This window comes from Bidens hawaiensis, unplaced genomic scaffold, assembly GCF_021521415.1.
Source record: "Bidens hawaiensis isolate Kalapana, Puna unplaced genomic scaffold, B.hawaiensis_p1.1 tig00000978_1, whole genome shotgun sequence".
Taxonomy (NCBI): Eukaryota; Viridiplantae; Streptophyta; class Magnoliopsida; order Asterales; family Asteraceae; genus Bidens; species Bidens hawaiensis.
This window is the reverse complement of record NW_027491058.1, coordinates 4,195,913-4,217,391: the sequence shown is the minus strand read 5'-3', so window position 1 is coordinate 4,217,391 and position 21,479 is coordinate 4,195,913. Positions and strand designations below refer to the sequence as shown.

Below are 21,479 nucleotides of genomic sequence, written 5' to 3'. Positions count from 1 at the left end.
ATGCATATATGTAGGTTCCCAGCCGGCTCTACACGAGATATCGCGTACTACGCAGGTGCGGAATCCCTACGTAAGACGTTACGAGTATAGAAAACAATACGATTAACACACGATAATCAAACACGTTGTATACCAACCTTAAACATGTGATACGAAGATCACTTGATTACAGACTCTCTCTGACTCAAATACACGAAAACTGAATTCTCCTCTTTTTTTTTTCTTAAGCCGTAACAGATGGCTTATATAATCACGACAACTTCGCCTGGCATGTTCAGGCGAAGTTGTCACTAACTTCGCTTGACTAACAAGTTCGCCCATATCAGCGAACTTGTTAGCAACTTCGCTTATACAAAACATAAAATATTACAAACGCGATTACAGACACTAGACACTGAACTACTGACATCATGCACCAACAGACTCCCCCTTGGCAGTAGCTTCATCTCTTTAGCTTCAAACACGTGTCTTGTAATCTTCAACCTTGTATCTTCACGCATGCACTCCTTCTCTAACACAAACCGACACAACTCTTTGATATTTCCTCGCTTCGTCTTTCCAAGCAGGAATATAAAAGATTTTCTTCTCATTGAGCACCTGCAGATCAGCTTGCGATAAGTTTACCAAATGCATCGGATCGTAAACTCTTAGTACCTCTTGCTCATCCTCGTCTTCCATCACCGCCTCAGCTGTCTCACAATCTACAAACCACCACTTTAGGTCTTTAAGCACATCCTTGGGCATAAGCTTCATCGGTACTTCTTTCAAACACCGGATCGGTTTATACTTCATAATCATCCAAGGCTTTCCATCAGCTCTCAAACCTCTATCCTTGTCTTCAACAAGTTTTCCCTTTTGTGGCTTCAACAGCTCAAACTTCTTCTCTTTTATACTCTCTTTCCATACAATTTTCCCAATGACTCTAGCCATATTATCATCACTTCGATTGATTAACCCCAATCTGGCTAAGTCTTTCACTTCACATTCCGGCAGTGTATTCAACGATCTTAACATTCTTTTAAAATACTGAACACCGTCATACCTTTTAATCACGAAGAGCCTCAACTGCTCATCATAGATCCAGCATATAATCCCTTTCTTCGCTTCAGCATAGCCTTTAATGTTGTAACTCTTCTTAAACATTGTAGGGACCGCCGGTTTCTTCGTTTTGACGAACCACTGAGCATAGCCTTCCTTCCACCTAGGCTGCTCTTCCCATTCAGACTCATCGCTTCCAATCTGTTCACTCAAACCTGCTTTCTCAACATCTGGTATCTCATGCTCCACATTCTCTTCTACTATCTCTCCCTCTTCTATCTCTGTATCAATCACAATATCTTCTCCAATCTTCTCTATCACATCACTTGGTAGTACATCATCATCACCAACCAAAACATCATCCATCTCCTCTACGTCCACCACCACCACATTATCACCACCAGCTGCAGATGTCGACTCCCCCTGAGTTGTGGAAGTTCCAAGAGCTTGAGTAGTTCTTGGTATGGAAAATTGTAGGTTCCCAGCCGGATCTACACGAGATATCGCGTACTACGCAGGTGCGGAATCCCTACGTAAGACGTTACGAGTATAGAAAACAATACGATTAACACACGATAATCAAACACGTTGTATACCAACCTTAAACACGTGATACGAAGATCACTTGATTACAGACTCTCTCTGACTCAAATACACGAAAACTGAATTCTCCTCTTTTTTTTTTCTTAAGCCGTAACAGATGGCTTATATAATCACGACAACTTCGCCTGGCATGTTCAGGCGAAGTTGTCACTAACTTCGCTTGACTAACAAGTTCGCCCATATCAGCGAACTTGTTAGCAACTTCGCTTATACAAAACATAAAATATTACAAACGCGATTACAGACACTAGACACTGAACTACTGACATCATGCACCAACAATATATGTGAATAAAAATCCGCTTTATCATTGTTCCATAAAAATTATAAAGATTATAAACAAACTCATGTTCTTATAAAACCCTTTATTAATCTAACTGAACTGTATTATTTGTAACTCACCAGAACCGACCAATTTGACTTGAATCGGATGGTTCGTCAGTTCGGTTAGTTTCTACTCTCTATTTTTATAATGAGATCCTTAATGGGTCAAACTTATTGTGCTTCAAAATTAACCATATAACTTTTGATATAGGTTGTGTTGATTCAAGAATTATACAACTATCAAGTATCAACCATGCAACTTTTGGTACAGGGCCGCAGGCTTGTTTTGATACAAGAATTCTAGACCCATGAAACTTTTAGTATTGTTTTGTGTTGACCCCTTGACTTCTAGAACTATGTGCAGTTGTGCACTAACCAATGTTATATGTTTTATTTTTTGTTGTGTGCTATATAACTTGTGTGACTTGTGTCCATTCATGCAACTGCAAGCATAAATGGGCTAGTTGCATTCAATTGATATTGTTAAATTTTCTCAGGCCCAAAATACAATGTGGCCAGCAAGTAACAACGCCAACAGGTATGTGACAAATTTAGCAAACATGCTTCTATTTGTTGCAAAAGTTTATGCTTCTTCGTTGGCGATATCATTGCATTGTCTTTAGATTCACTTCTTGATCTTGTATGTTGTGTCGGGATTTATCCTTTGGTTTACCACTTTCTCCATGCAAATTCCAAACCCGTATCAATATCCGATTGCAAAGAAACAAATGCAGCCTTAATTTGGTTAGTTAGCATGAACTTAGCACTTGTTTTTTTTAACAAGTTAGGAAAAACATATAGCCTTACCGATACTCTGCTAACTGATGGGATCATATAAAACGCGCTAAGTGTAACTGACCTTCAAGGGGTGAAGGCAGTGCACCTACAATTGAATAGATGATTATTAAGATTTAAGATCTTCTAACTATTTTTATGCTAAAGACTCGGTTATATATGGCAACTCTTGGATTGCAAATAATATTGGAGTCATTGCGCACACTAGCATGACCAACCATAATGCATTGTCACGTTTGTTTTTTAATGTCACTATTTTATATGAACAAATCACACTAATATTATTGGATTCACCATTGATAGGTATATATGCATTCATAATAAATAATATGAGTATGTGTGTATGTGATGTATAAGAGAACAGAAAGATAGCTTATGACAAAAAGTGAACTTTCTTCTTGAGGTGATGGGCTTTATGTATTAGGCTAAAAACTCATTGGGCTGGGCCCAATTAAAGAAAACTCCACAAAATCTTTTGTCGCTACACAATTGAAATATTATTTTAAAAGCTAATATTTTAATACACACTTTTCAGGATTTTTAATTTTATAACATTTAACTTTTGTCAATCGAACCGTCCCACGCAACTGGAAAATTAGGTCACTTAAAATGTTAAAATATTTCGTGGTCGATAATACATCAAGAATCTTTTGAACGGGAGTTGTAGTCACCACAAAATTTGTATATCAATAAAGTAATACATATAATAATAAATGCAATATACGTCGTATATTTGTTTATATGATTTTAATTATTGCACGTGTGTCAAACTAAAAATATTTTTTAAGAGTAAATTACTAAATTTAACTCTGCTCCTTGGTTTACACGTCGTTTATGTTTTTCTTTCTTTCTTACTTTTATTTTTTTAACGGTAAATCTCTTTTTTTTTACCATGGTTATTCACACACTCTTTTTGGATATTCACACGCCCTCTTAACACACATATTATCTCTACATACACTCTATAAAGGGTGTATGAATAACACATCCCTTTTTTTCCTGGACTTGAATTCATAATTTTTAGAGATTTATACTTAATAGTTAGCATGTAAAATTCGTTTATCCTATTTTATTATAACTACTAGTTTTTAACCCTCGTATTACGAGGGTTTTATATTGTTTGTTCTAATATTTATTTATTTTTTGAATTTATATTTTTTTATTATATGAAAGTTAATAATATACTTATGGCTTGATGATAAATTGTTTCATAAATAAATGAGATGTTATAACCCGGTTTAAAAGCTATATGGTTTTGATGAGACCCAAGACCCGTTAATTATTTTTACAATAAAATTTGTTTTTTTTAATTATAAATAATATTTATGAAAGTTAATAATATACTTATGATTTGATGAGTTCCAAGACCCGTTTATTTTTTTACTATAAAATTGGTTTTTTAATTTAAATAATATATATATATCTTTCAAAATAAATAAGATATTAATATTTAGTATATCCTACTTTATAGGATTTATACATCAATAATTTGGTGAGAAAATTTTTTATTTAATGAGATGTTATAACCCTTTTAAGGAATATCTGGGTTTGGTAAGACCCATACCCATGAATTCGGATCAAATGCATGAGAAACCTCCATTTAAAAATCAAGCAAACCTGATGACTCCAAAAAAAGAGGGAGCGACCACATCACGACACGTAGGATTTTTATGTTTTCGTTTATATATATTATAGATTTCGGTTGTTTTAATCTAATTTAGTATTATTTTTGCGTTCTGTTTTATCATCATTTTTTTAATGACCAACAAAAATATATTAATATTAAAACAAACTAGCAAGAAGCTAGAAAACACCTAATACAACCACCAAAACAAGCAAACGAAATCAAATCATTTAACTATTAACTTTTAATTAACATTATTAAATTCATATATTTATATGTCTTTTACATGTGAGCTAAGGTCATATGCCTTTTTTATTTAAATCATTCCATAATGTCGCCGCATCTTTTCAAAATGTTCAACTTTCTATCCTCGGCCAGCATCTTTTCAAAATTTTATGCTTTTCATCAATTCCATGATACATATTATACATATTATGTTTTATCACAATATTATATTTAAAAGAAATAAATAATTATACTAAAATTTATTAAAGTCGGTATATGAATTATAGTTAGAGACTATATCAAATATATCAAATACAAATAAAATCAACGTGCTGACTATAGGAATCAAGTAGTGCAATTATATATACAATATAGTATAATTACTTACATAATTGAACTACTTGAATATATAATTACACTAATTGATTTGCACATTTTGCATGTTTTTTTAGTTTGTATGTTAACTTTCCCCTTATAGTTATACCTAATATACATTAAAATCACCATTTTCAAATGTATCATACCTAAAAATTTGCGGTCTATGCGAGGGTGGAAGCACTTACAAAATAATAAAAAATTTGCCTAGCAAAATGTATGACTTCTCTTTTAATGAGATGCATCGTGGAAGAATGAAGAAATTGTTTTCTACTTCAATCATAAATGAAACTTCCATTTGACAGAAAATTCATCAGTAAATTAAATGAACTTAATTGGCACATATTATTGAAGCCAAAGCATAAAAAATATAAAAGAAAATGACGCGTCAGGGGGTTATCGTTTGTTTGAGTCACCTGCCCTTGTAAAATTAACAGGTTAAATACATTCAAAAATAATTATTTTAACATGTTATAAGTAATAAACAACAAATTTAAGTAACAACAAATTTCAAATATTCGATACAGTTAATCCTACAAATACGTAACAAAACTGAATTCTCTATGCACTTCTTCTTTTGGAACAACTCACTGTACTTACTTATCTTGCTCGAACCCTCAATCACTAAAAGATGAACACTATTATATACTTTGATACAACTAGGCTGGAAATCTTTTGATAATTCTTTTAAATTGCAAATGTAAATTACACATATTAGATATCAACTAGTTTTAGGACCCTGCGCTTCACGGCGGGATCGTTAAACTGAACAAAAAAACATAACTAAAAACGTTAAACCATAAACTCGCTGCAAGTTGACGTTGAGTCAGTCTGTATCAAGTTACGACATTGAAACTAAACAAAAGAAATAAACCTGCCAATGCCAAAATACCACAAATTATCGTATGTAAAAACAAAAAACAGGTACATAACAGCTGCAGACCCATACAAATTCGGTTAATATCAGTGTTACCAACACAAATTCGTAAACATATATTAGTGAGCCAACAAAAAATATTATAAATGTGAGGTATCAAACATTGAAACGTGGATATAAAACCGTGCGACGATGGGATAATTTTAAATCATGAAAAATGCTTCGGTCATTGTAAATACGAACTATATAAAATAAGAAAATCGTTTAACCGGCAAGTTAAACATGTAAAGCCGACACTTGCCAAAGTTTTGTGTTTGAAAATATAGTTTGTTAAATATTTTAGTTAAATGAAAAAAAAAATAAAGAAACTAAAAACATTTTTTTTTGTATGAAATTATGATTAGTGGTTTAATAGTTATAATAATTAATAAAATATTAAAATAATAAATAGCAAAGAATAGTAATGTTGTACTTAATAAAATATTACAATAATAAATAATAAAATAAATAGTAATGTTGTGAGTGGAGTTAAATCTCCTTTTTTAATATATATATTAATTCAAATTAATTTATGGCCAAAACTTATAAAATATACTTGACGTAAGTACATAACTAGATAATTCTAATCCACAAGCATAAATCAATAAACAATGAAAACAATAACTATTGCATATATTTATATAAATAAAATGAAAGGTGTGGGCTCCATCAATGTTGTTGTGGTGATCATTTTCTCCATTTTGAGGAAAAGAGAAGTAGATACGATGAGAACTAAGAAGATAGGACAAAGATATATATAAAAAAAGGACTGAGATGACTAGGGATGGCAATAGGTCGGGTCTGGGACGGGTCTAGGTATTCTCAGACCCGAACCCGATTATAAAAACCCGTTGGGTTTTTATCGGGTAATTACCCATCGGGTATCGGGTAAACCCGCGGGTTTCGGGCATACCCGTTGGGCACACCCAAATTAAACCCATCGGGTTTCTATCGGGTTTGACAATATATATATATATATATATATATATATATATATATATATATATATAAAGCATGAGTGAGAGACCTCTTAAATTTTAAGAGGTACCAAACTTAATGCTTTATGTACAACATACAATGCATCAAAAATATAAAAATTAAGGTAATTAAGTCATTTTATTCCTTTAAAATATACTTATAACTTTGGTCCCTCAACTTCACTACTTTTTGTAAATTTAGATAATAGTTACACATATGCCCCCTAATTCAAAACCAACTACCCCTCTCGACTTTTTAACGGCCATATCTTTTCACACGTTAATATTTTTCTTAAAATAACTACATCATAAAAACGAGTATTTTATTTTCTTTAATTTTAGTATGGTATTGTTATAGTTTTTTAGTTTTAAAATTTTAACATGTTACACGATTACCGTGTAGAACTGGTAACAGGTCGAGTCGGGTGAGATTGGGTCCTTTGTAAAAGTGGATTAGGATCATAATTTGGTTCGGGTTCGAGTAGATAGGGGCCAGGTCAGACCAATGTCGAGTCGAACTGGGTTTAGGGCCAAAACGGGTTGGTTTACAAAAGCGATTTATTCGAAATTACTGTATATTTCGGGTTTGCTTCTTGATTTTCGTCACCGGTTACGCAGATATCGTTGTTTACATGTACCAAGGCCGATAAACGCATGTTCAGCACCACGTAACACACATAACCAAATCTTGGTATGCGCTCAACATAGCGCCCTGCACCGATAATCATTATGAATTACACGCGTGTGTTGGTTAAGCATGTTTTAATGTCAGTAACGTGCATTCCGGGCCGGTTACGCGTGTTCAATTTCCGATTACACGCAACTGGCTTTGCAACAGTTATGTGTCAAATTTCGGGCTACGTGCACACTGTTATCAGATGACGTATGTACTGGCACATACTATACGTTTAATGTCGAGTTGCGTGCACACCCCCGCTGCATTGCGCGGGCACTCAGCTAGTATATATATATATATATATAATAGAATAATATTAAACCTTTCAAATGTTACGATAACCACTTATCGGAACTAACAAAAGCAAACATATATATATATATATATATATTAACTTTTAATATTATTATATACTAAACATATATAGAACAAATATATAAAAAATTATGCCGGGTATATCAGGGATTAATCGGGTAAATGGGTCAGTATTATCGGGTAATCGGGTCGGGTAACCGGGTATTTCATAAATCCCAAACCCGTCCCAGACAAGCGAAAAATTTCGAAACTAATCCCAAACCCTAATGGGACGGGTAATACCCGTCTCAATTATGTCATGTTTTGGATATTCCCATCGAGTCTGGGTTTAACTGCCATCCCTAAGGATGACTAATTGGACAACTTTAATTTATTAATGAAGTACACATCAAAAGGATTAATTAAGAATCAAGTCCTCAAAATTATGATAAGGTTGATCAATTGGTGCCCAAAACTAGTGGTTTATACTTCAAGTCAACATATTTGAGATCCAACGTTTTTAGTTTTCGTAATTTAGTTTGAAACTCAAAACCGTCTGATTGTCTATACTTCATTATATATATATACTAGTTTGAGCCACGTGTATTATACGGGGAATTGATGAAAATTTTAAATTTGAACATTAATCAAATTACAATCGATAACACAATTATCATATATTGTTAATAAAATTATAATTTATATTAAAATCATAGGAATTACTAAAGAAACATTACGCAAAAAATTACGCGGTTGTGTTGGTCAATATACCTAGTTTATCAATAATCAAAATTTTTAGTCAATGCTTGCTGTAAGTCTTAACAAAGCGACGTATATATGTCTGTGTGAAAACACATGTTCTTTCAAGTACAAGCCAACCATAAATAATAAAGCAAGATTATGTATTAAATATTAATCTTAAATATATATAAGCGAAACCTCATTAAATTCTCTCAAGCCACCAGATTGCTTTATTTGTAAATGAATGTTTCTCATACATTTAAACCGAATTCACGGGTATGGGTATCACCAAACACACATAGCCTTTTAAATGAGTTATAACATATCATTATATTAAAAATTAATCTCATCAAATATTTGATATGAAATCCTCTAAAATTATATACTAACAATTAGTATCCGGTTTTTTTAAGATATTATTTATAATTAAGAAACAATTTTATAGTAAAAAAACGGGTCATGGGTCTCACCAAACCCATATAGCTTTTAAACCGGGTTATAACATTTCATTTATTTGTGAAACTCTTTCATTATCAAATCCTAAGTATATTAATAACTTCCTTACAATAAATACTTTTAAAATCCGAAAAAATATATTAATATCATAAACGAATAATACAAAACAACCTCGTATTACAGGGAATAAAAGCTAGTTATATATGATAGCTAAGAAAAGAACTTCATGATTTTAGCTTTCCAAAATAAACCAAAAGAAGAAATTTAAATGGTTAGTATGTGGATAAACAAATTTATGAGAATGTAGTCAATATATATACTGAAAATTTTTAAGGAAGAAAGTATTTTAATTGTCTTTTATTTTATATTCTTGAAAATACTAAAAAGAATAATTATAAAGCAATGTTCCAATCACTTCTATCCCATTTGACATGTTCTTTTTCTATAGCTAAATTGTTTCATTTTATTACGTTAAAATATAAAAAGAAAAAAAAGAAGAAGAAAAAATTAACATTAACACATTTGCTTTATATATACATAAGAATAAGGTTATTTTGGGTTGAGTAATAACTTATATGGGATCCAAATAACAGAATGAGTTTAAAAAAATGTGAGAATGATTGAGAGTGTGACAAGTGGCACATAGTAATATTCTTTTATTAAAATAGTATATATATATATATATATATATATATTATTTATTAGATATTAATTATGTGTCTTTTATAATAATGAGTTATTTTTATTACGTAAACAATCATAATATAAACCAATTAGTTAGTGAATGGTTCACACGTCAACAAACTGGGTTTTCGGTTTGATGTTTCCTCAACAACAATTAGGGTTTGTATAAGAATTTTGTCAAAATGGACCATGAGCACTGCTAGGTTACGTGAGTCTATATTTATATTTAAATGTAAAATATAAGAAATTACACATGATAACATAAAATAAGTAATTTCCTTGTGTGTGATAAATAAAAAGTATAATTAGATTGTAATAATATAAACTATGGCTCACTAGCAATAGTAATTATCCATCCAGATAATTTTCTCAATAACACTTCTAATTTTTTAATATTATGTACTAAGAGCAATCTCACCCATCACAATTTTAATATATTTCATTTCAAAACTAGTTTTATACCATCCCGTGCCTCGATGGTTAGATAGTCTAACGTCATAAACAATTAATTTTGTTTGCGATAAAAGTAGAATGTATTGAATTTCTAAGCCCGTATGTAGTGGGTGGAGCCCCTATAGGGGCATTTTGCGTCATGTGACGCCACATCATTATAGAGATTTTTTTTGTTGTTAAAATAGATGTAGTGGATGGAGCCCATTTAATTTGTTATAATTTAAATTAAGCATTAATAAGATGAATTTGTGATTGGTTGGAGTTTGTGGGGTATAAATTTGATTGGTGGAACCATGTAACGAGGGGGTGCTTTCTACAACAAGCCCCAACCGAAATCGCCCCCCAAACACCGCCCCGAGGGGCTTTGAGGCTTTTCGATTCCCAAAACGCCCCGCTATGAATGAGCTAAGTACAAAACTGACTAACTACACTAAAATTAAAGCAAAGTATTTCCATTGCAAAAAAATAAGGCAAAAAAAAGTATAAAAAACAAAAATACTCGATTCACTAAAATTTGAAAGCGAATATTTTTCATGGACCAAAATGGGAAAATGTTAAAAATGAAAAACGTGCATTGTCACTTTCCATACGACTTAAACAACACCACTCAGAAAGAAAGAAAGAAATGAAGAATTTGCGCTTCTTAATTTCTTTCTTTGCCTTTAAATGGGGACCCAAAGACGTAACGAACCTGACAAAACCACCAATTGGATAATAATAATAATAATAATAATAATAATAATAATAATAATAATAACCAAATCATCAAAATACCAGCTTAAATAACAAACTCGTGGTTATAAACCACCACCATCATACCACCAGCTTAAATTACTTCATTCAAACGCCACCTACTTCCAGTAACTGCATTAATGCCTAATTAGTATATTACCGCTACTGTACGCCACTGTCAGCTCTATACTAACCTACGCATCATCAACTGTCCTTATCCTACGCACTACTTCATCCGTCATGAGGACGAATCGGACGGTGAAAATCATTCCCTTCCAGCACTCGTACGGTGACGTGGACGCCACGGCGTCATCGTCGCTGTTGTGTAGATGGCGGGAGAAGTTTGACCGGATGAAGGCCGTTGACTGGATTGAGATGCTTATACCTTGCTCAAGGTGGATTCGGACTTACAATTGGCGTGAGTATTTGCAGCCGGACGTGTCTCCGGCGTCACCGTCGGAATTATGCTCGTTCCGCAGGTATTCGGTTAATCGGTTCGTTTTATTTGGTTAGTTTCTCGGTTTTCGGTATAATTACATAAAATGAAGGTGTGAATATATGAAATGGAAGTATGAAAGCTAGAAATATATGAAATTATTAATGGTTTGGTTTGGTTTGGTTTGGTTCGGTTCGGTTAATTTTGGTTAATTGGTTTTCGGTGATGTTGTCTCCGGCGTTACCGTTGGATTTATCTTTTAGTTCGTCAGGTATAATTGAGAGATAGATTAAATTATTATTATTGATATTTGTTACATAGAGTACAAACAGTTTCAGAAGCTGCCTAAATTTGTAGCGTCTTTGACTTGAAAACTATGCGTATATTATTTGTTTGCTGCAATTTGTTTGGCTAGATAGATGTTATTAGTTACCTAACTGTACTTGATAGCTTTTCCTTTCTTTGGACTATAGTATTACCACTCTTGTTATCTACAATTTTCAATTTCACTCAATTCAGTAGTGGTGTGCACCATGCACGGTTCGGTTATTAGCCTCAGTCAATCTTGTTTAATAACCAATCGCTTTTCGGTTAGGTCGTCGCCTTGTTGGTTTCCGGTATTAATACATGGAAATGAAGCTATAAAACATGAAATGATTGTATATAAGCTAGATATATATATATATATATGAAGGTATGAATTGTTTGGTCCGGTTAACCTAGGGTACACAAAAAAACCGATAACCGGTTTTTGGTTAATTTCAGTTCGGTTAGTTGGTTTTCGGAATACGGTTCTACAATTGTTCACCCCTGAAATTTAGTATAGATTAAAATATTGGATGAATCTGGACTTGAAGCTAGTCATGTTACATTCTAGAAATCAAAGTATAACTCTGTTAATTTGTCGGTTTCGGTATAATTAATACTACATGAAATGAAGGTATAAATACATGAAATTAGGGTTGAGCACGGTTCGGTTCGGTTCGGTTTTTAGGTAAAACCGAAACCGAAAATTCGGTTTTTTCATATATAACAACCGATCGGTGTCGGTTTTTCGGTTTCGGTTCGGTTATATTCGTTTTTTTTTATTTTTTCTTGTTTTGTGTTTTTTGTTCTATTAATTGTTTTATGCAACTAGTTCCTATGTACAAAAATAGATATTAACATTTACTATTCCTTTCACAAACTCTAATTTCTCTTACAAATCTATTGAACCAACAAACTCCTAATTTGTTTCGGTTGTTGTCGCATATGGCTTAGTATAAATATGTTTAACAATCAATTAAATTAATTATTTTAATATACCAAGTTAATCGATTCGGTTCGGTTTTTTCGGTATTTTTGAAATGGGTAACCGAACCGAAACCGAAATTTCGGTTTTCCAAAAAAACAAAAAAAAAACGTCGGTTAATGCTTTGGTTCGGTTTTTTCGGTTAATTCGGTTTCGGTTCGGTATTTTCGGTTTTCTGCTCACCCCTACATGAAATGGAAGTATAAAAGCTACAAATATATATATAATATGAACGATTCGGTTCGGTTAATTTTGGTTTACCAAGGCACACAGGAAAACCAATAACCGAAAAGGAAATTTCGGTTCGGTTTTGTTGGGTTTTCGGTTAACGGTTCGACTATATTTCACCGCTAGAATTTAGTATAGGTTAGAGTGTTAGTTGAATCTGGACTTGAAATTAGTCCTGTTACATTTCAGAAATCAAAGTATGACTCCTTAAACATATATAGTAATACATTAATTTGGAGATTTCATGACTATGGATCCTTTGCAATGATTAGTGATGGATTTTTCTTTTTCTATAGTTTTTTTTATTTCACACTGAACATATTATATTTCTGTTTTTGTTTCTATGTGGCAGTCTATGTCGTATGCAAAGCTAGCTGGACTTCAACCAATATATGGACTGTGTAAGCTGAATTTGGACTCTTTTAACATTTACATTAATCTATTTGTCTGGCTAACTGTAGGATTTTGTTTGGTCTTTTTACTGCAGATACTGGATTAGTGCCTATATTTGTGTATGCTTTATTCGGTTCATCACGCCAGCTTGCTGTTGGTCCAGTAGCATTGGTTTCTCTACTGGTGTCTAATGTTCTAGGCAATTTCAATTCATCCGGTGAATTGTATACAGAACTTGCTATATTATTGTCACTCATGGTTGGAATTCTAGAATGCACAATGGGACTCTTAAGGTACTCTTAACTTTTATTTAATTAATGTATTTTATCTGCAACGGTTATTAATTATAGTATACATCTTATCCATTGTAGGTTAGGATGGCTCATCAAATTTATCAGTCACTCTGTGATTTCTGGTTTTACAACTGCTTCAGCCATTGTTATTGCATTGTCTCAAGCAAAGTATTTCTTGGGATATAGTGTAGAAAGAAGCAGTGAAATAATTCCTCTTGTTAAGAGTATAATATCAGGTGCAGATAAGGTAAAACTTTTTTAATCAAATATATATTTAGGGGGTGTTTGGGATTCCTTATTTTGCCTCCTTATAACTTTTCATTAAGTTAATAAGTTACAAAAGTGTAACTTATGGAACTTTTTCTCTTACAATATAAGTAATCTCAAACACCTTATTACTTTTCAAAAAGTTTATAAGTTATAAGTTAGTGAAAATAAGCAATCCCAAACACCCCCTTAGTAATCTTTTAATACTTCATTGGCATAAATGTGACATTGACAATGATTTTTGTTTGTAGTTCTCATGGCCACCTTTTGTTATGGGGTCTGCTATTCTTGCAATTATGTTGATCATGAAACATTTGGTACTGTATTTCGGTTTCTTCCAAATAAATTAAACTCATGTCCTTTTTGAGCTCATTAAATATTTTATGGTTCAATTTACAGGGTAAAACAAGAAAGAGTTTGCGGTTTTTTAAAGCGGGTGGGCCCCTCACTGCAGTTGTTCTGGGCACAGCTTTTGTGAAAATATTTCATCCATCTTCCATTTCTTTGGTGAGAATACTGAAATAAAACTTATTCTGCAGTAGTAGCACCAAATTCCAAATAATATAATTCTGTAAACATTATAATTCAGGTGGGAAATATACCTCAAGGACTTCCCTCGTTTTCGATCCCTAAAGAATTTAGGCATGTGAAGTCTTTAATCCCTACCACATTTCTAATTACTGGAGTGGCTATACTGGTAAGAAAATAATTCTATCATAAGCTAGAAAGTTGATGGTTTTCATAACGGTTAAATTTATGAAAAGGTCACTAACTTTACAGACATTAATAAATAACTGAACTTACTAAAAACTTGATCTAAGTTAACGGGTCAAAATGATGATGAGGCAGCTGGCGTGTTAGTAACTTTTGACCATGTTGACCTTTTCTTTCGCATAACGAAAACTAGTTTACATTAGGCATTTGCCTTGAACCAAAAATTTTAATACTTTTTTTTGGGCATAAAATAAGTTGGATTACCAAAAACTGATACCAGATCACAGTTTACCTTTTATGCTATTAGTGGTTTATATAATATTAATTATTAACTGTCTGTTCACTTCACTTATGCAATCAGGAATCTGTTGGAATAGCCAAAGCCCTGGCTGCAAAAAATGGATATGAATTGGATTCAAATCAAGAGGTATATCACATTATATTTTATTTTATTTTATTTTTAGGTGTTGCGTTGTCGTATAATAGTATAGAGGCTAACACATTGATTGCTTTTTACCAGTTGTTTGGCCTTGGAGTAGCCAATATATTCGGGTCGTTTTTCTCAGCGTATCCTGCAACCGGTGAGATTTCTTTGTTTCTTTCAATGCATGCACATACACACACACATACATACATACATACATACATATATATATACATATATAATTATTAAATATGTTGGTTAGGTTCCTTCTCAAGGTCAGCTGTTAATCATGAAAGTGGAGCAAAAACTGGTTTATCAGGAATCATCATGGGCATTATTATATGTTCTGCTCTGTTATTCATGACACCATTGTTTGAATACATACCACAGGTATATCTATATTTTGTACTTAATTCTTTTAAAAACGGTATTAGCTTTTTAAACCATTTTCTACAACCCGTATAATAAGTGGGGTCGTGTTCGGGTTGAGCTGTTTAACCCATTTTAACCATTTTTTACAGCCCACCAACCTGATTAACATGTTTACAGCTTGATTACTACACGTCAACCTGTTTGACAAATTTAGATAAACATGTTAAATGGGTTATGTTCAGATTAAGTCGAAACTAAGTTGGATTTAATCATCTTTTCAGTGTGCTCTGGCTGCTATTGTAATCTCTGCTGTAATTGGGCTGGTGCGTATATTACTCTCTCCCAGAAAGCTCAATCTATAAAACGAGATCTTGCATCCCATGATTAACTACTTTTAAAAACCTTCAATAATTACTATTCAACTGTGTAACCTTGTAATTCATTACAGGTTGACTACGAAGAGGCGATTTTTTTATGGCGCGTAGATAAAAAAGATTTCTTTCTTTGGGCCGTCACTGCTGCAACAACATTGTTCTTTGGTATAGAGATCGGTGTTCTCGTTGGGGTATGCATTTATTTATTTTTCAACTATATATACATTATGTCCATATATCACATTTTGTAAAGTACTAATTTGAGTTTCGGATTGTTAATTTACAGGTCGGGTTTTCACTAGCTTTTGTCATCCATGAGTCAGCAAATCCACATATTGGTGAGCAATTTTGTTTGTACAAAATATAAATCACTATTTATTTATATATTATATTTACAAATCGTTTGTATTTTAGCCGTATTGGGGCGTCTACCTGGCACTACTGTGTACAGAAACACCCAACAGTATCCAGAAGCATATACGTACAATGGCATTGTTGTTGTTCGTATAGATGCGCCTATCTATTTTGCAAATACAAGTTTTATAAAAGACAGGTAAGTAAATACTAGTGATCGTGGTTTGTTCTTTCTGTTAAAATGATGTTTTTTAAAATTATTTCTGTATGTGTTTCAGGCTGCGAGAGTATGAAATTGCGGTTGACCAATGCACCAGCAGACGTGGACCAGAAGTTGAAAGAATATCCTTTGTAATTCTAGAGATGGCACGTATGTACTCGTCATCTCAACCTTTATATCAATCGTTAATAAATAATAATCTAGTTTAATGTCGTTTTCAGCTGTAACTTACGTCGACTCTAGTGCGGTTCAAGCTTTAAAAGAGTTGTACCAAGAGTACAAATCAAGAAACATCCAGGTACATTAACATTATAACATAACTGTGTTCGCCAAAAAGTTACTCGTTTTGACACAATATGTAACACAGATAGCGATTGCTAATCCAAACCGAGACGTTTTTATAACTCTATCGAAATCTGGGTTCATCGATCTGGTTGGTAAAGAATGGTGCTTTGTAAGAGTGCATGATGCTGTTCAAGTTTGTCTACAATACGTTCAGACGTCAATCCCTTCCTCTAAAACTCCACGAATACCTCTTCATAACAGTACAAGCTTTTCAGAACGGCTGAACGAAAGACTGAACCGTAAAGAGGTGTTATCGGCGTCTGAAATGGAAGCTGGTGAACGAGAACGGTTAATAATATCCACCGATGCAGACCCGATCACACAGCCGTTGCTGGGGAGAAAATATCATAAATGATGGTAGTTTTGTAGATAATTTTGTATGTTGTTACTGTTTCATAAACCCCCATAGCCCTAACAATTTTTCAGGGTTTAATGTAAAATACTGTTTAGGCTGGATACTTTGTATGTATGTAATGAAATCTTGTTGTACTTGTATCTAAAAGTGTTTATGGTATTGAATAATTCATTGTTTCATTGAATAATCAAGATCCCTTTAAATAGGGTAAAGGATTACATAAAACAACTCCTAATAACTAGGAAACATAAATCAACTATGATACAACTTCTAGGAATAGATAATGATTAACTAATAATAATAATATAAATATTATCGGCTAAGACTCCCCCGCAGTTTGAGCGGGACTTGGACGGACGCTCAAACTGGATCGAAAAGACTGAAATAACTCCCGTGGTAACCCCTTGGTGAAAATGTCAGCATACTGAAGTGAGGAAGGCACGTGTAGTACACGGATGTGACCTATACGAACTTTCTCTCGAACAAAGTGTATATCAATCTCGATATGCTTGGTGCGCTGATGTTGAACAGGGTTATCGGATAAGTAGACAGCAGAAACGTTGTCACAATAGACAACGGATGCCTGTCGTAACGGAAGATGCAATTCTAACAATAGATTGCGTAGCCAAGTAGCTTCAGCAACAGCATTGGCGACACCTCTATACTCGGCCTCAGCACTCGAACGAGAGATAGTAGGTTGACGTTTTGAAGACCATGAAATTAAATTGTCACCAAGGAAAACACAATACCCGCTAGTAGATCGGCGAGAATCAGGACACCCGCCCTAGTCAGCATCAGAGTAGGCGACTAACGAGGCGATACTAGACCGAGTAAGCCGTATGCCATAGTCGATTGTCCCCTGTAAATATCTAATAATACGTTTCAAGAAGACAAAATGTGGCTCCCGCGGCTCATGCATGAACAAGCACACCTGCTGCACGGCGTATGTAATGTCGGGACGAGTAAATGTAAGATATTGAAGGGCACCTGCGAGACTTCGATATAGTGATGGATCATCGTAAAGAGGCCCATCCTTGGAGCTGAGTTTGGCTTTGAGGTCCACCGGGGTATTGCAAGGTTTGCATGCTGTCATAGAGGCCCGTGAGATAATATCTTTCGTATATTGCGACTGATCGAGGAATAAGCCGTGTGATGTGTGTGTAACCTTTATCCCCAGAAAGTGATGTAGTCTACCAAGATCGGTCATGGCAAATTCGCGGGAAAGCATCTGAATAATGTGCTGCAACAGTTCATTGGAGGAGGCAGTAAGGACTATGTCATCAACATATAGCAAAAGATAAGCCGTATCCGATCCATGAGAGTAGATAAACAACGAGTTGTCACATACACTGCTGCAAAAACCGTGAGATAGCAGGTGGGTTGCGAAGCGAGTGTACCAAGCACGCGGCGCCTGCTTGAGTCCATAAAGCGACTTCTTTAATCTGCAAACAAAATCTGGGAACCGAGTATCGATAAAACCCGGTGGTTGATGCATGTACACGGTTTCATTTAGATTGCCATGTAAGAAAGCATTTTTAACATCAAGTTGGTGAATTGGCCATGATTTGGAAACAGCGACGGATAAAACTGTCCGGATGGTTGCAGGTTTGACAACCGGACTAAATGTGTCCTCACAATCGATGCCAATAGTCTGAGACTTGCCGTTGACAACAAGCCGAGCCTTATATCGTTCCAGGGAGCCATCGGACTTGAACTTATGTCGAAATAACCATAAACAACGTATCACCGGTCTATCAATCGGGCGTGGAACTAGCTCCCAGGTATCATTTTCTTGCAAAGCACTAAATTCGGTCCGAATGGCTTGTAACCAATTTTGGTCGGCAAAGGCTTTGGCATAGGATCGGGGAATAGGAGAAATATTGGCGGACATGTGAATGTGAGCAGCTTTGGAGCGTGTGATCATAGGGTGTGTTCCTGGGGGTCGGGCTACAGGAACAGCTGGAATGCGGGTGGGAGGTGCAGGTGGTTGGGGGGAGGATGGGTGAGAGATGTTAAGAGGTAAATGAGGGCTGGTAGAAGGTTGGTTCATTTGGCGGTTCCGCCGGGTATAGTGAAAAGGATAAGTGGTGAGGGATGGTGGGGTGGGTTTCTGTGGGGAGGAGGGTGGTGCAAAAGTGAAACCGGGTGGGGTGGCCTCGTCTAGAAAGGAGTAGGAGGCAGGTGGGGTGGGTATGGTGTAGGGAAAGTCATGTTCATTGAAGGTGACATGACGGGATATGGACACTTTACCGGTAGTGGGATCAAAGCACCGATAACCTCGGAAATCTTGTGGGTAGCCGAGGAAGATACAACGCGTGGCGCGTGGGTGTAGTCGGTGGGGCTGGGTGGCCGAGGTATTGGGGTAACAAGCACACCCAAATACCCGGAGATGGTCATATGTTGGGTGGCGGAGATATAAGGCAAAGGTAGGGGTGAAATAGTTTAGGCGTTTGGTGGGTAGGATATTGTGAAGGTAGGTGGCGGTGTGGATAGGTGAGCATGGATAAGCAAGGAGCGAACAATATCGTTTAATCGTCGTATCATACGTTCCGAGCGCCCGTTTTGGGAGGATGTGTGTGGGCAAGAGAAGCGAAAAAGAAGGCCGTGTTGATGGGCGAAAGTTTTAAAAGCATGGTTGTCAAATTCGCCACCCAAATCACATTGAAAAGTTTTAATTTTTCTATTGAATTGAGTGGCAATTAGCTGATGAAATTTAGTGAATGTTGAGAAGGTGTCGGATTTGTATTTAAGAGGGTAAACCCACACAAAGTTTGAAAAATTATCGATGAGAACCATGTAATATTTGTATCCAGATTTACTTATAATGGGAGAGGTCCACAAATCACAGTGAATGATATCAAATGGTGTGAAAGTAAAAGACATAGATTCATAAAAAGGTAAACGTTTATTATTGGATAAATGACAAGATTGACAAAAAGATAAAGTGTTTGTGCGATTACAAAAGAAACCATAACGTTTACTAAGTAAATCTAGAACTTGTAGGCTTGGATGACCAAGACGATCATGCCAGGGTAATGTTGAAGTTGTAAGAGAGCATGCTTGTGGTGGGTGTGTTGGAGGAGTAACTGGATAGAGATCACCCTTGCTGTTGTGGCGGGAAAGCAGCCGCCCCGTTAGGAGATCCTTCACAGAAAAGCCAAATGGGTCAAACTCAATAGATACATGGTTATCTCGAGTAAAACGACGAACAGATAAAAGATTTTTGATAATGTGTGGGCTATATAAGATATTAGGAAGAATATAGGTTCTATGAAGAATGGGTAACGAGCCTGTACCGGAGGCCTGGATTGGTATACAGTGACCATTGCCGACCATAACTTTAGCAATAGATGAATCGGGGATAGTAATCATACCTTGATTGTTGGTGAGATGTTGTTCGGCGCCGGTGTCCATGATTGTATTTGGATCCGTGTACTGAAGTTGCATCGAAGTGAAGGCAGCACTAAGATCAGAGGGACTGAGCGCATCAAAGTTGCTGTAGGTGGGTTTGGGTGGGCCGTAGGGGGAATATGTGAAGTGGGCTGTGGGGGGGTTAGTGGTGGGTGGTGAAGGGTGGTTCGGCCGCCAGGTTGTTTGGGTCTGATAGGGGCAGGGGGGGGGGGTGTTCCACCACGCCCATTGGGGGTAAGTAGGCTGCCCAGAAGGGGTCTGAAAAGCCCAGGTACTGGTGTTCTGCTGCCCGCGGTAACCGCGACCACGACCGCCACGAGTGGACTGGTTGCGGCCACGGCCACGTCCGCGGCTGCGGTAAGGAGGCTGGGATGGATTCGAGGTAGGGGCAGGAGGGTGCGGGGAGTGCTGCGGCTGGGTGGTAGTATTCGGGTTGGGCGGTGTGGTGTGGGAGGTGGCTGCATAGACCGAGGCAGGCTGGTTTTGGCGATTATCTTTGCGAATAACCTCATCCTGGAGCATAGTTCTGGCCAGATCCCAATCGGCGTTTTGAGCGTGGATTAATTGAGCGGTGGTGTCGAACTCCGGGGAGGAGCCGAGACCACGAACCAGTTGGAGTACTAACCTCTGATCGGAGATGGGCTGATCAACATCTGCAAGTTGATTTGCCAATTCTTTGAGCTGCTGACAATAGTCATCTACCGAGGAGCATGCCGAGAGGGTGAGGTTAACGAATTGAGTTTCGAGAGCTCCGGCTTTGGCCTGCTTGTTGCTGAGGAAGATTTTCTGCAGCTTGACCCATGTATCCCTGGCCGAGGCATCCATATCGAGTACACGGGACAGCAAGTCATCCGACAAAGTGCTGTAAATCCATTGAGACACGAGAGCATCTAATTCCTTCCAAGTTTCATATTCCGGATCTGTGGGGGACGGACTTGGGGTTCCATCAATGTGGTGTAAAACCTTGTATGCAATGGCATTAAACTTAAAAAGTTTTACCCAGGAGGTGTAAGAAACCTTCTTCCCATCTAGGGTGCGGATCTTGGATTGGATGTTGGTTACGGAATAAGCGGGATGCATGGACTGGGG

General features: G+C 35.8%; 1 pseudogene across 1 annotated transcript; it reads left to right on the top strand.

Annotated features, from left to right (window-relative positions):
* The first annotated feature begins 11,014 nt into the window (after window positions 1–11,014).
* LOC143550449 (sulfate transporter 4.1, chloroplastic-like) lies at window positions 11,015–17,046 on the top strand (annotated as a pseudogene). The gene is made up of 17 exons (XR_013138331.1): window positions 11,015–11,392; window positions 13,221–13,269; window positions 13,356–13,554; window positions 13,633–13,801; window positions 14,073–14,138; window positions 14,221–14,328; window positions 14,411–14,518; window positions 14,897–14,962; window positions 15,056–15,116; window positions 15,222–15,349; window positions 15,613–15,654; window positions 15,780–15,896; window positions 15,992–16,043; window positions 16,120–16,258; window positions 16,338–16,429; window positions 16,501–16,577; window positions 16,647–17,046. The product of XR_013138331.1 is annotated as a sulfate transporter 4.1, chloroplastic-like (transcript).
* Window positions 17,047–21,479: the final 4,433 nt, after the last annotated feature.